The following is a 15,278-nucleotide window of genomic DNA, read 5'->3' as shown; positions in this document are numbered from 1 at the left end:
TAGATTTCAGAAAACACTTTCACCGTTTCTCTCCATCTGAGGCGGCAGCGTGTTCTCTTACCAGCATCAGGAGCTCAGGGCTACGAGATGGTGGGGGCTGACTGCACTGCCGTGAAGACATCTAAGGTAGTTACTGCAGGCGTGGTGCTTTCACGTAGTGCATTTCATGTTCTTTAATAGGTTTTAACAGGTAGTTAATTAACTGTGTTAACTAACATTTAATAAATATGATGCTTTGTTGAAAAGACAGTTATAGTCAGAATATAATTTGTGAACACTTTGAAAACGGTTTCATTACTGAAATTTCAGTAGGGAAGATTTAGTTTATCTTATTTATGCCTCTATTTAAAAGTAACAGAGAAACAAGACAGAAAAAGCAGAGGATGATTTCTGTTCTTCCTCTCGGCTTGCAGGTGCCCTCACCTCCATTGGCATCCATCCAGACACCAGCACTGACACTGGCCATGCTCAGAACTGCCTCAGCCCTGAAGACACAACTGGCAAATAGAAGGCGGCCACGCCCTGTTACAGCAGGTGCTCTCACTTTGTGGATCCTTATGTAACTGCGTGGTTTTAATCAGGATCGCCCGTTCTACATTGTGTGGCGCTGCTGCCGTGTCTCCTAGTTATTGTTTCTGTAAGTACTCGTGTATTTTTTTCAATGTGTGGTACTAGACATCTAAAAATGCTTTTTTTAGATGAAAAATAATGTGTATTTAATATAAAAGTCTGAAAAAAGTGGCAAAAGATTCTATCCTGATCCCACTACTCAGAGATAATAATTAACACTTTAACATCTATTTTCTGTTCTTTTCATCATTGTGTATCTCCTCTGTCATAAAAACCAGCAAGCACTCTGTGCCTTTTTCTGTGTGGAGACCTCCATTTTCCATTGTGCTTATTTCACGTTTTTCTACAATATTCTATCCCCCCTAGCATAATTTTTAATGACCAGTATAGCATTCTGTCTTGTGGAGGCATCTTCCATTTTAGTTCGGACTTAAATAAACTTTGAAATTCCAAGTGTACTTAACTGAAGTACTGAAAAGAGAACTGTGGTGGTACCAAAAAGCCCCTACATCCATTCCCCTTTTTTCCTGAGAGTAAAAACTGCTGAAAATGTGGTGTATATATGTCATGACCTTTATGCCTATGTCATATATATATACACATTCATAAATACACGTATATCAGAAATCTATCTATATGTGTGTGTATATATGCTTTATTGAAAAATAAGGCCATACTATATGTTTTCTGCAGCTCAGTTTATTCACTCAGAGGTATATCATAGGCTTCCTCCCACTCCAGACTCACCCGGTCCTTTCAGATAGAGTAGTGGGGTCTCCTGATATGTAGGTTTGGTCTCTTGTGCAAGGACACTTTCGGTGGGAGAGTACTGTGGACAAGGCCTTGGACCACGCCGAAACGCTGGCCACTTAGTGCCTACAGCTCGCCTTGATTTACGGCATCATTGTCTTGATGGTGGATACTTAAGTTTTCTCCATTTTCCACTGTCAGAAAGGATGTTTGACTGGCATCCTTCTTTTTACAAACATTCCGGTGACCTTGAATGAGTATTCCTTTAGTTAAGGTTTCTGGAAATTCAGTCCCTGGATGTGACAATTACATACATCACAGGCTGCTTTCAAGTGACTCTAGAAATTCCTTCTCCTGTGGGGAATGAAAAGATGTAGAATAACTTATGTAACCAATTGTCTATCGCTGGATATGATTTCACTTCAGCTTTTCTTCCCACCATTGTAAAAAGTGCTGTGTAAATGCTCTGATGAGTACATGTTTTTGAACTGATTTTTTTTTCTAAGTGAAACGATTCCTAAAAGTGGAGTTCAGTGTGTGTGTACACACGTTTTTCAGAGTTTACATATCCATTGATATGTCGTCCTCCAAAAAGTTCGCTAACAGTTTGTTCTCTCAAAGATGGACACTAGCTAGAATATCTTTTAAAAACATTTGCCAATATGATGAGCAAAAGTGCTTTTTCTTTGTTTTAGTTTGCACTTGATGATCAGAGAGGTATTGAGCATTTTTCACTCATTAGCCATCTGACTTTTAAAAAGTGAATGATCCCTTTTGTCCTTTGCACACATTTAAGTGAGGGAGCTTCTTGTTGCTTTGTGACAGCTCTTTGTATGTTATGAACATTAACCCCTTGTCTTCATCAACATGTATCACAGAGCTTTTACTTGTCATATCTTGCCTTTCATTTTGTTCAGTAGGTTTATTTTTGTTGTGGCCCAAAATAATCTTAAGATAGTAAATGTCTTCTCTTTGGGTTTTATCCTTGATTTTATTCTTAGAAATACTTTCTTATAATGGTATATATCTCTTCTGTAGGTTTTTCTAATCTCTAAGATGGAGATGATAATAGTACTTGTTATAGAGAGGAGAAGTTGAATTAATATGAGCAAAGATTTATATTTGCTGTTATTAGTACTTTCTAATATTTACATCACTATCTGTAAATTTTCTTGTGGTCATTATGACTGGAATAGAATTTGTTTTTTCCAGGTGATTCTCTGATTGTCCCAAGACAATTATTGAGTTCATACTTGGCTCTTTGATTTGAAATCCCACCTGTAAAAAATACTTATGTATACTAGAGTCTCTTTTTGAGCTCATGGTTTATTTCTGTCAATCTTACTTTCTTATTCCAGTGCTATATCTAACATATTGTAAAAATTTATTTAATATCTGACAATGCGATTTTTTTAGATTCTTTTTTCCATCCCTAATTTTCTTGGCTAGTATTATGACTTTATTATTCCTGAAGAATACTAAAATACTTTTTTCAAGTTAAAAAAAAAAAACAGATAAGAGTTGTCATGGGATTTTTCAGTAAGTTGTGAATTATATTTCGGAGAACGTACATCTTTACAAAACTACTTTCCTCCATACAATATGTTGATGTCTCTACATTCACACCTCTTACTTTACCACTCAGTACAGTCCTGTACTTTCTCCATGTAAAACATGGGCATTGTTTTAGAGTTTATTCCAGATTATTGTTGATGTTTTTGTTAATTTTGTAAGTGAAAATTTTTTGCTATTATATATTTTAACTGTTCAAACTGACACGTAGGAAGGCAGATTCGGTTTGTAAATACTCTCTTTGTAACTTGTCATTTAAAATTGTAAGTATTAAGTACTTGTTACAGAATCCTTTCTTTTGTGTTTTTAAAAATTTGTTTCCAAGATTCTCAAAATGGTCATAGCTAAGTAGTATAGGTGGGGAGACAGATGGAGAGAGGTAGTGTGGCTCATGTACAAACTGTGAGCAGTTTCATGGCTGCCTTTAGGCTGGAGAAGCCCCAGAAGAACCCAGGTTAGACAGGGGGTGGCTTCGTATGCACTTGAAAGCCAGCTTTCCTGCCTGTATGGTGAAGCCTTGTGGGCGTGGCAGGTAGGTGATCAAGATCCGATGAAGGTCATTGGCTGCACAGAGCGCTGTGTCTGTGAGAACTGGAGACCTCTGCCATGGGAAATGCTTGGTGCCAGGAACACTGCAGGGGAGCTGGGGAGTCTGTGTGTTAAGGATTTTCCAGTCCTGGGAGTGGGAAGATCAGACTCTGCATTCAGATCTGAGTTTGAATTCATCCTCTCTTGTTTACTGGTCCTCTGACTTTTGTCAAGTTATCTACCCGCTTTGAACTCCTGTTTTCTTGTCTCTCAAAACAGGAGAATTACAACCTGCTGCTAGCATTTGTTCAGGGTATATTATCTGTGTCTACAAGATGTCACGTATAGTCACAAGCTCAGTGAGAAATAGGCTGTCGCTTCTTCTGCAACTCAGTGCTCGACAAGACATCGGGAGAAAGACAGTTCCTAATTTGTATGTTATGCCAGTAGGAACAAAATTAATGTTTCGCCTTTCCCTAGCAGTATACTTACTCCTTTGCTTCATTACCTCTCCTCCTTTCCTTTCCCTTCCTCCACCAAAAGATCCTGAGACTCTCTCAGAACACTAGATTCAAATTACTTTAAAAGTTGGCTCATTCCCTAGAAATGACAGTGACATAAAAAAATCTGTTCACATCCCAGACTTGACTGTATTTGATTTACACACACACACACACACATCTGGCTACCTCTCAATTCCTGAGGGAGAAGGACCACTTTTTCTGAGTTTTCATTCACTGAGTGTGAGAGCAAAGTCTCTTAAGCAGACTTTCTCCTGGCTTCATGCATGGTTTTTTATTGGATTTCTCTGTGGCTATAGAATTATTCTCCTACTAGTAGAGAGGAAGTGGAGACATAGAGATTCTGCTTAGATATTGGTGTCATCATATTTGAGTTGGAAAGGACTTAAGACAGCATAGAGTCGTAACTTTTTATGGGTGAGAATCCATGATGGTGTAACTTGGACAAGAACCTGGGTCTCCTGACATTGTGTCCACATGGATGAAGAGGCAAATGGGTGTGGGATGGCAGGTATCCTTCTTGCTTGAGTTCCAGGGTCTTGCTAGTTTTCATTGCTCAGCTGCCTTTAGTTTATGTCCATGTGGCCTCTCATGGGAATGTCTCTCTATCCTGATAGATTGAGTTTCTTATCAGCAAAAAGCTCTGGACCCACTCACATTGCCCAGAGTTTTTCTGCTGACCTGCTGACACTTTATGTAAATGAGACCTAAGAAAACTGCTGGATATAAAACCCTTATTTTTATCATTTGCCCTCGAATTCCATAGGAAAGGGGTGCTGTCTCAGGCTGTCTAAGGCTTGATCTGAACAAAGATATGGTGATAGTTTGTGCTGCTGGACCATCACAAGTGGAATGGGATTTCCACCTTAGTTTTTAGAATCAGGCAGACGAGTTCAAATCTTGCCTTTACCAGTTAATAGCTTCGTGACGTTGAGGAAGAAAGTTTACTTTTTTGTGTCCAATTTTCTTAATCTGTAAATAAGTTCAGTATTTATTTTAGGGTTTTTGTTTTAGAATTGAATGAGCTAATTGCCTCACTTATACCTAAAATACTGATTGCGTGGTTCTATGCTGGTGCCTTGGTAGTTGATTACTAAGGGAGTTGGCAATGAGAATGGGGGTGGGGGACCCCTGGATCATAGAGCTTATATTCCAGGATATGCTTGTAAAAGACTGGATGTGCAGTGGGTTTTTAGTAAATGTCTATTCTTTTCCTAATCCCCATTGATTGTATATATATATTTATACTAATATGTGAACTTTTTGTGTTGCAATTTAAATCTCTTTGTAGTATTTAAAATATGTAGCTATAACAAAAATACGTGAAATAAAATGATTTGATTTTTATTTTCCTTTCAATAATGAAAAGAAAAGAAAATAGAAAAGAAAAAGTTTTGTAGGACTAGAAATAATTTTATTTCCATGGAATCAAGCCTTTATATTAAGTTTTTTGGTTTTGTTGTTAAATGGCATGTAAAATTAATAGGTTGTGACTTCAGTGTTGATAGCTAGGTGAGTTTCTTATTATTGTTGTCTTTGATGAATTATTTTCACTAGATCATAAATGATGTGCATGCTACATATTGGAAATGAGGAAGAAGTGGAGACATACTAACGCCAATGTATTTTGTTACCGAGTCCAAACTCATTCTACTTGCCGCATGACAGGCCAATAAACTGGGAGATGAGGTGTTGGGGCAAGGAATAGTGACTTTATCTGAAAAGCTGGCAGACCCAGAAGATGTCAGACTGATTTCCTGGAGAACCCTCTTCCCCAAGTCAGAATTCATGCTCCTTTTATACTGCAAAGGGGAGGGGTTGTGGTTGGTTGTTGCAAACTTCTTGCTGTACGAATTGTTTGTCCTTGGTGTCCTTTGTCCTTGCAGCTGTCCATGTGGGTGAAATCATGGTGCCCCTGTAAAACCTTCAACAAAAATAAGGTTATTCTTTATTTTGCAACTTGAAACTCTCTACATAAGTGCAGAAGAGCTAACATCCTTAAAGATCAGAGCCCAGAGAATAGGCTCTCCTGTATATTTCAGGCTAAAGTAAACTTTCTTTCAAAAAAGGTGTAGAGCTAACTAGTCTGAGCCTAGAAAACAGGGCAAAGGATTAAAGCCAAAGGAACAGATCCAACACGGAGTCAGATTTCTTCTTTCCTATTACAATTTCTTTTTCCGTCTCATAAATAATTTTAGTAAGAAACATAAGCAATTTTGTATTTTTGCTTCTTAATAACTGATAAGTGGGCTGACTACATTTTTGTGAGCAGGGATGCTGTGCGGGCTTTGGGGTCTCAGCAAACTCTTGTTGAGGGTGGTTGACCCCGCAACATGTCTAATGCCCCCAGGAGTGTTGGTGAGGGTCCCCCCAGCCTGGGGCTCTATTCAGGAAACAGCGTATGGGCATTGACCTCTGGAGACCTCTTTTTCGGCTGCAGGAAATTTTTTCAGATACTGTGATTGAAAAATCACTCCAGCTGGGGATAATTTGGGAAAAAAGGAAGAGGAAAATTGTTTGGAGTAGAGTAGAAGAGAAATGCAGAATATCAGGGAGGCTGGGGGCTTGGCAGCTGGGCCTAGGGAGAGAGGGGAGCAGAGGTGTGGAGGGGCCCGGCTCCAGAAACAGCTCCTGCACCTGTCCCCGCACCCAAGCCACACAGCTTTTAATTGGCCTGGGCCACTCTCCTGGCTGGATGTCACCCTGGGCAGAACCTTGAGAACTGAAGTTGACAGGTAGGCAGCACTCGCCTAGGGGGTCACTGAGGACTTTGTTCAAGTCCACAGTGCCTTTTCTGGTCATGTGACTTCACTTGCCCTTTATCTCAGGATCTGAGGAGCAGGAGCAAGGAACTCAGGGAGAGACATCTGACTGTGTTAAGAGAGGACAGACAGAGTGATACGGGAAGCGAGGACAATCGCAGCAAAGTAAAATGACTTCACAACTATTGCATCAGAACTGCAGGTGTGAGAGAGCCTGAGCCTGTCTCAGAGTGCAGGGGACAAGCAGAAAGGAATGGTAAAATTTCCACTGACAATTGAAATTTTGCAAAATAGCCTGCTACTTTTGGTTGTATCACTTGAATGAATGCAGGTGTGTTTCTGTGGGCATTTATAGGTTCACTCAACCACACCAGCCCCTCTTGCCCACATCAGGGGTGGGTTTTCTCAAGCACAGTGCCCTTCCTGCTTTGGGGGGCCACGCTGCGTGTCCTCGCCTGGGGCCGGGCTGCTGCAGGGCGCTGTGTGCCCGAGGCGCAGCCTGCGAAACACGACAGGAACACCTCTGCTCTTGACTGAGGGCCTCCTTTTCTCCCTGCAGTGTTAGAATGCCGGTGACTCAGTTAGAAGCGTGCATCCAAGCGGTTCTTCCTTGTCATCACCATCTGGAAGTGGAACCTGAATCTTCTGAATTTCTCCAGAATGTGGTTTACAATCACCTTCGACAAGTGGTTGTGTGTCCTCTTACAAGTGGAGGTTTTACTGCCGTTTTCCTGGAACTTACTCACCACTAGTCCATCTGATTTTTCTGTGCTAGGATTCAGTATGGCCTGCTAAAAATTCTGCAGTCAGATCTTGAAACCCTGATGAAGAGGATTATTTTATTTTTTATATGATAGTCTTTTACTTTCAAAATTCAGAATTTTCTGTTCATTCACTTTTTAGGGTGGATTTGGAGAAACAACTTTGCTCTTGCTGTCCTTGCGACCTGTTGCTTTATGCCTCTAACCCGTCTTCTGTCACTTTTTAGGCGGTTCTATTCGTGACCCTGTCCAGGTTGTTCATATTATAAAACATAAAGTCTGTGAAAGTACAGTTCCTTTTATTCTGAAAGCATTCCACAGATACCACTGAAATCTGGGTGTGGTTTTAAGAAGACAGAAGTATTAGAACATGTACTTGCAGGTTGCTAGTGCAAAATCCCCAAGTCAAAAGTCTAGTTAAATATCTAACATCTTTCTAATCTACCTTGGATTTGTATGGATAAGTGAAGCAGTTTGCTAAGAACTCAAGACCAGGGTTAGAATACAGGCTTGTGTAGCTCAGCAGGTCCTCCAGAGGTGAAGCTCTGCCAGAGGGTGGGGCTGAGGGGAAAGGGCGGGTCCTCCCCTCCCTGAGCTGATAGTTTCATGGCAAAGACCTTCACCAGGTGAAGAACTTGGAGTTTCTTCTAAGAACAGTGGGTTTGAAAAGAGTCTTAAAAGCATGGGAGTGACAGAATCCCATTTGTGTCAAGTAGGGAAAAGTGGCTGGGGGGCCACTGGGAGACTCATGATTCCATGTGGGAAGTATTTGTGGCTTCCACCTGAGAAGTGGGACGGTCAGTGGGAAAAAGCGAACAGATTGAAGTCATGTTAGATGGTAAAATGAAAGGATGAATGATGTCTGTGTGGGTAGGATGGAGTAAGGCCAGGGTTTTTGGGTGGATTAATACGGTAAATGATGGTCCTGCTGCCCTCTGAGGAGGGGAAGCTGCAGAGGGAGTTCTGCGGGAAAACTGATGAGTTCAGCTGTGGGTAAAATGAAAGGCTGTTAGATGTGTGGTCTGGGAGTTCAGGTGAGAGCCAGTAGTGGGTAGGGGGCAGGGGAGAGAGACCTTCAAATCATTTTACCTTGTGAATATACAAAAAAGTGTGAGTAATACACTTATGCCTCTATATTCTGGATTTAAAACCCATTAACATTTTGCTATATTGACTGCAGAGGTTCTTCATTCTTTTAATACAAATAAAATAAATAGAAGCAAAATAGTGGAGTTAATGAAAATCTTAGAGTTGACGAGTGTCCTTGTATGTATTTTGATACCTCATCTGTTTATAACCATAATCTATTAAAAGTTAAGTAGTTTAGCATAAGAGTTAAACAGAGGGACGTGACACACTGTTGGGGGTTGAAGCTGATCTTCTCGGGCAAATTATGTCGCCTCTCTGTGCCTTAGATCCATCTTCTGTGACTTCCCCCGGGCCCCTCATCACAGCTGATTTCCTAGATTAGAAGTTGGGAGGGAGGCTGCTGTAGGGAGAGAGAAGTGGCAACTGCCACGGACCCTGACGAGAGAGACAAAAACAGATTAAAGCCGATAAACTGAGTACAAACAAATACCCTCCAAAGAGAAAGAATCCCAAAGTCTTTTGAGCCACTTAGCGTAAGGGAAACAAAACCACGTGGACCCAAACTTCTTGAGTATGTGAGTATTGTGGGTGGAAATGTGTCATCAGAATAGATTTGAGAAAAGGCGATTTGGTTTCCATTGATGTTTCCGGTAAGGATGGACAGCAGAAGGAAAACCCCCCCGCTTCAAAGTGAAAGCTGCTATTTTGTGTGAAACTGACCAAAGGTTGGAAAGCAGTCATCATCAGTGCTGGCAAGTGAACAGCCTTCTGGATTGGGTGGGGCACGTACTGTGACTTCCTGGTGACATGCTGGGTAGGGGCTGGGAGATGGGCAGTAGTTCTGCCTGGTGACCCGGGCATAAACCTGGGCTCTGAAGCTGCTGGTCTGACTAGCAGAACTGGGCACAAGCATTCTTAATGGGGCAGCTCGGGATGTGGCCTGGGACACCTGCCATGCTGAGGGCGAGAGGAAGGCTCCCTTGAGGGGGTGTCCTGCAGAGAGTGGAAAAATCCACCTGCAGGGACGGAAGAGCCTCTGAGCAGGGTGCCGGATACACAGGCATGACTGGCCTGAGCACGGAGGGTTCGGTGAGCCGGAAGTCATACAGTGGCCGGAGCAGCCTTTTTCCTGAGAAACTGGAGGGAAAAGATGTTGAAAAGGCAGCCTGCGGACAGACACTGTGGTGGGTTATCAGTGACCGGAAAGGACTGGTCAGGCAGGCACGAGAGAACACTGTGAGCATCCCAGATGGGGCGTCACGCTGAAGGGAGGAGCAGGGTTATATACTTTGCCACTTATTAGCTGTGTGACTTTGAGCAAGATCACCCCACCTCTCTATATATATATCTTCATCTGTAAAGTGACAGAGTGACAAGCTCGTGTCATCAGAAGGCTTAGTTTAGCTCTGATCCTCTGTGTCCAGTACTGTCAGTGCTGCCCTGCAAGGTTCTGCATTGGCTGCTCTTACCCTGAGATGGGAGGGCGTAGAGGGACATTGTAGCACACGAAGGCAGGAGGGGGGTGCTTTAAAAACAGACATGTACCCGCCTGCAGCTGCAGACCTGCAGGCAGTTTGATTGATGATTCTGGAGAGGACTTTGGAGGCCTTAGCATCGTCTTAAGACTTGCTTTTCCTTGGGGACCCGGATTGCCTTTGCAGATTAATGTTGAAGATTTGAGCTCCTGGAAAAGCTGCTTTCAGAGATGGGTATATATGTAACATATCGTCTAAAATAAAATGCTTTTATTTAATGTGTGGGACTTTGCAGCTGTTGGGAACAGCTCTTTTGGCCTGGTCACGGAGGACACTAAGGGTCAGCAGAACATGCGGGAGGGCAAGAAGCTCGCAGTGCTGCTGCGGGGTGTTCTCCCCAGTAGGGTGCTCTGCTGAGATGACTCTTCTCTGAGTTTGGTTGCCAGATGAGCAGACAGCAAATTATTGAGTTCTGGTGGGTTTGTATAATGACAGGAAGAAAGAGGGACCCGTAGTTTTCTGGACTAGGACAAGCATTTTGTTCTTAATCCAGTGTGTTTCATTGCGGATTTGATGAGTTGTGTCTGTTCTGGATCTGATTTGGGTTAATCTGTATATTTGGAAAGGAACCGAGATGGAATTATTGCAGACACCTTGTTCTTTAATGAGTCCTGTGCAAACATACACACGGATGAAGCATACGTTTTAATTTAGTGGTGTAGGGAAGTGTTTCTGCACATTACAGGTGAAGGCAAGGCAGAATTCCTCTTCTTTGTGGGCAGGGAATTGGGTCCACCTGTTTTTTCTGTAACGGCTTCTGAGAGCAGTTTATGGTAATTAACCAGCATTGACAAATGGTGGCACACTTTGCATTTAAGAGCTGGCCGGCTGCAAACTTGTGTATTGGACAGGTGGATTTCACAGAGAAGTGATGAGGTAGATGGGAGAGAGAAGGAGCACAGGCATGGGCACCCCAGCTTCAGGTTTAAATCGGCATTTCCACACCATAGGAATTTGGAATAGAATGTAACCTCACTTAGCCTGTTGGTGAATCAGTAAAATGGGCATGATAAAATTCACTTCTTCCTGGGTTTGTTGTAAGTTGTGTCGACTGAAATAAATGTTCAGCATAAAAGTTAAGAGTTAAGTTTTATTCGGTGAGAGGACTCCAGTGGGGATGATAGCCTCTCAGATTTCTCTGAGGGACTGTTCCAAAGACTTAGGGGAGGAGCTAAGATATATAGGAGCTTTACAACAAAGACCAGGTAGTTGGAACAATAAAAGATAGCTTGTTATCTAAAGAAAACCAGATATCTCAAGTTAAAGAATTTAGTGCTTTTATATTTATGGGAGGTAGCAAACATTTGGGCTCACTGAATTCATTCATTTGACAAGCACCTAGCTATCTAGGGCCAGTATCCTGTCCTTTCTTATCCTGAGTCCCCTCAGAGGGCACCATTGTGAGTGGCTGCAGAGGCTGGGCTGCAGGCCTGTCCTCGCTGGGGGGTGGCGGCAGCCGCTGTTGACTTGGTTTCAGCATTCTTTGTTTACTGACATGGTTGCAGTATTTTCATACACATTGTAGTATTTTCGTTCACGGACTGATTAAGGATAATCTGCCACCTTGGAAAGCAACCGAGATGGAATTACTGCAGTTACCTTCTAGTTTAATATGCCGTGTGCAAACATAAACACGGATGAAGCATATAAAAAAGATTTGGTGGTGTAGGGAAGGTGTTCTGCACACTACAGAAGAAGGCATGACAGAACTCCTCTTCTTTGTGGGCAGGGATGTGGGTCTACCTGTATTTTCTGTAGCGGTTTGGGAGAGCAGTTTATGGTAATTAACCAACATTGACAAACAGTGGCACACATTGCATTTAAGAGCTGGCCTGTGCAAACTTGTGTTTTGGACAGGTGGCTTTCATAGGCAAGTGGTCAGGTGGATTGGAGAGAGAAGTAGCCTAGGCCTGGGCTCAGATTCAGGCTTAAATAGCCATTTCCTCACCAAAGGGCCTTGGACTAGAGTGTAACTTCCCTTAACCTGTTGGTGAATCTGTGAAATGGGCATGATAATATTCATTTCTTCCTGAGTTTGTTGCATGTTGTAAACAATATTATAACACACATGAAGCACTTAACACACTGGCACTTAGCAGTGTTCACTGCGTCCGTCCGCCCCACTTAGCGTGTGTCAGAGCCGTAAAGGCAGCATGTGTCTGTTGAGGACGCACTGGTGGCCCCTTGAATATGTTGTGAATTTGGTGATTTCCTTTAATCCTTGTAACTGTATGTGCCATGGGCAGTTATTTTCTTGGACAGATGAGGAATCACAGGGTAAATAAGACTGTGTAATTTGCCCAAACTCAGACCATAATTTTGGGTGCATGGGCCTCAGTTCAGCATCGGCCCCTGGGCCTTCTGGACTCTCCGTTCAGCAGGTGTGGCCTCGCCTGTCTCCCAGCCCAGAATATCCAGCAGGCAGCAAGACATACCTGGCCCTGTGCTTTTCGAGCAAAACCCAGGAGGGGAGGCAGGTAGTAAAGGGATAAACATAAAAACAGACGACAGCAAACTGTGATCAGCTTTGAGAAGGAAAGGAACACACCTCGCTGTGCAGAGATTGGAGCTTTCCCGTCGGGGCTGCTCTGGGGGCGTTCATCTCAGCTAAACAAGCTCTGCTGCTGCACCAAGGCAGGAAGGCAGGGCGCGTGTGGCCAGGTAGACTGAGCCTCGCTGATCGTACTCATTCACCATTAAGCGGCAGCTGTCACGGGCACTTACCTTGTAGACAGATGTTGGCCATAATCATCACGCGCATTGCTTGGTAGTTGTATTGGCCCCACCTTTGACATGAGGTCATTGAAGCTGGGGAGTTTGCTGCATGCCCTTGTATACCTCGGAAATTACCCCCACTGGTCTTTTAACCTAGACTGGTGTGGCTGTCATGTCCCATCCCTGTGAATGGCATCGCGTAGCTTCTCCCAAGTGACCCAAATGACTGACATTGATTTTCTTAATTCGTAGGAAATGGTATGTGACAATAAGAGAAAATGGTAGTCAGAAATTGTTTGGAAAACTAGAACAAAATCCAATTCTTCCCCAGCTGGGGAAGCGTACCCAGTGTCACTCACCCCACTCACTGCCTGGCATTTCCTCCCTGCCGACTCCGTGTTCAGAAGCCACTCTGAGCCTTTGAAGAACATTTTGCCTCGTGACACTGTTGACTAGGACCTGCGACAACTCTGTCCCTGGTTAACTCTCTCTTCAAAGCCATTTAAATTTTATGCAGGCTCCTCAGTTCAAATGTAAGAATAGCCTCTTTAAACTTCTTGATGCAGCTCCTTAGTGAAGATATTGCAAAGGAAAACTAGCTAAAATCTGGGAGGTATGAACATAGTGACTGTAACCTCAGCAATTTGTGAAGTTCAGAATCAGATTTGTGGGAGACTCAGGAAAGGCTTAATGTAGCAAGGGTAAAGTGAAAGGACGCAGGCTGTGAGACTGAAACATCTCAGCCCCAGCCAGCAAGGCACCTGCGTTCAGGATGGTCTGTGTGGAGAGCAGGGTCCTCACAAAGAAAGAAGAGGTGGGATGGGAGGGAGAACATTTAGGTTTTTACTGGGGAAGGAAAAAGTGGGCTGAACATTTCCTGGTTGAACAAGAGGACTGTGACATGATGTTCTTGTATTTTGGAGAGAAGGGTTTTGTGGGGACAGGCCTAGGGAGAACGCTCTGTGGCTGGGAGTCAGCACAACAGAGAACCACAGAGAACCGGGCCGACGCCAGGGCTGCTTCTGTCCCTTAGCTGGGGCCAAGAACTCGCTTCACAACCCAGTCCTGTTGATACAAGAAAACAGATGTGGGGCATGAGAAGGGCTGTGTCCCACGCATTAGTTGAGCCCCTGGGATTTGTCCCTCCAGATGTTGGTCTTTGGCTTCGTGTAGGAAATGATTCAAGAGCAGACAACTGTTGAGTAAAGGTAGATTTACTCAGAGAGATACATTGAAAGGCAAGAGAAACGCCACGAGTTGTGGGGGTTGGGTGCTCAGATTAAAAGTAGGTACACACTCCACAGAGCGTGGGCTTTCTCCGAAGAGGGAGAAAGAGGGTTGACCGCGAGGCGGCGCTGTGTTGCTTGTTTTCTTGGGCTTGGTGGTTTCATTTGCTAATAAGTAGAAGGACCAGCCTAAGGGCAAGGGGCTGGGATTCCCGGGGAGTTGGCCATTTCCCACCCTTTGACATTTTGTGGCTAGCCTTGGGACTGCCATGGTGCCTGGTGGCGTGTTATTCACCGTGTTACTATTACAATGGGTGTATAATGAAGCTCAAGCTCTGCTAGATGTTAAATCTCTTCATCCTGAGCCTCAAGGCCTATTGGAGGTTTAATCCTTCACCATTTTGATGATAATTGCTGTGGCCTTCCTTGAATGGCTGTGCTCTGTCCCCTTCCATCCTGTCTCACTGTGATGACACAGAGAGAGCAAAGGCCAGGCCCTGCCTGTGCTCCTGCGTTCAACAGGGAGAGGGGTGGGGTGGGCTGGGGATGACTCTGAGTGGTGAGAAGGTTGTTTCAGATTTTTGCACGTGGGATATGGGGACCTTCCAGCAGCCACCGCGGATTTATCTCTCGGGCATTATCGCTTGTGTCACTCATCTTTTTCTATTTTTCTTAAAATATTTAATCTAAATTTATTATCAGGTTTTTTTAGGAAAGAAATTTCTCATTTTCTTTACTTTGGGTCTCTTTTGGGGGGGGTAGGTAATTAGGTATATTTATCTGTTAGTCGATGCCCTGGGGCATGAACCCAGGACCCCGTGCATGCTAAGAACACGCTCTACCTCTGAGCTCTCTCGCCCGCCCCATCATCTTTTTCTTTTTGCTTTAATGTTACAGAAACCACAGGACAGCCAAGAAACAAGCACCACTCGGAGGGTTGGAGTACTCAGATTTATTATGCCGGCGGGCTCAGAAGTGCTTCTGCTCTGAAGCTCTGAGCACCTCCAAGATGTGCACATGAGGTTTTATAGGTTTAACTACAAGTATGGGGCTATTAGCTAATAAGGCTCAAACAACTAAAAGCAAGGAATCAGTACTCTGGAGCTTATCAATTTGGAACAGATCACGTTATTGACAAATGTTGACCTTGGATTTACGAGTTAGCTTGTTAGCCCAGTAAACTAACACTAAACTTCAGATTTACGAGTTAGCCCAGCAGTACTTAGATCACTAAAGCGACACTTATCAC

At 43.5% G+C, this 15,278-nt stretch overlaps 1 protein-coding gene across 9 annotated transcripts in view; it reads left to right on the top strand.

The window, feature by feature from the left end:
• LOC141578906 (uncharacterized) overlaps positions 1-15,278 on the top strand; it is a 203,937-nt gene that overhangs the window by 115,136 nt on the left and 73,523 nt on the right. For all 9 annotated transcript variants that reach the window (XR_012509805.1, XR_012509804.1, XR_012509803.1 and 6 more), the window contains one exon: positions 414-637. The gene's annotated coding sequence lies outside the window, so the exon portion shown is untranslated. The remainder of the gene's footprint in view (positions 1-413; positions 638-15,278) is intronic.

The sequence above is a fragment of the Camelus bactrianus genome, chromosome 1 (genome assembly GCF_048773025.1).
Source record: "Camelus bactrianus isolate YW-2024 breed Bactrian camel chromosome 1, ASM4877302v1, whole genome shotgun sequence".
NCBI lineage: Eukaryota > Metazoa > Chordata > Mammalia > Artiodactyla > Camelidae > Camelus > Camelus bactrianus.
The sequence above is the reverse complement of the archived record's forward strand: the minus strand, read 5'-3'. Positions and strand labels throughout refer to the sequence as shown.